Genomic DNA, 665 nt, shown 5'->3' on the forward strand with positions numbered 1-665 from the left:
ACAGCGGCCGGTCGTCCCCGCCTCGGAAAACGTGCAAAACGAACGGGTCACTCAAGTATTTCTAGCATGATCGTTTCACTGCCTTCGCCCTCCGCCCATGAGGGAGGCGCCCCGAGCCCTTCACTCGAGCGCCTTCGCCACCCAACGCGCCCGAGGAACGCCCCCTCGCATCACACCAGCTGCAACCTCGCACACACTCCCTCGCCCACTCCGCGTGACGTATTCCGCGAGCACTCTGTGGCCGAGCCGCCACGTGCGCGCGCGAGCGAGGCAAGGACTGTGCGGGCCGAGAGCGCGTCCCGGAATGCTCTGCCGCGACAGGACTTCTCTCGCCACGAGGTCCGTGAGGCGGCGAGCGAGTCCTTGACCAAGATTCCCGGGCGCGGCGCCGCGGGTCACGACACCGATGGGAAACAGGAAGATGCGACGCAGCGACGGGAACGCGGACTCGCCCCCGGATCACGTTGCGTCCTCACGCGCGCGCGCGCCGCTCTGTCACTTGTCGCTCGCTTCCTCGCTGCAAAGAAGAGAAGAAAAACATTTAGAAAAGTGGTGATGTAACATTCAGTTATAGAAGAACCTGGAATATTTCAACTTAAACAGAACTGGTTCATTTACGGATTTTATTTCACGACAGTCACAATGAAAGAATTTTTTTTTTTTTT

This window comes from Penaeus monodon, chromosome 15 (genome assembly GCF_015228065.2).
Source record: "Penaeus monodon isolate SGIC_2016 chromosome 15, NSTDA_Pmon_1, whole genome shotgun sequence".
Lineage (NCBI taxonomy): Eukaryota > Metazoa > Arthropoda > Malacostraca > Decapoda > Penaeidae > Penaeus > Penaeus monodon.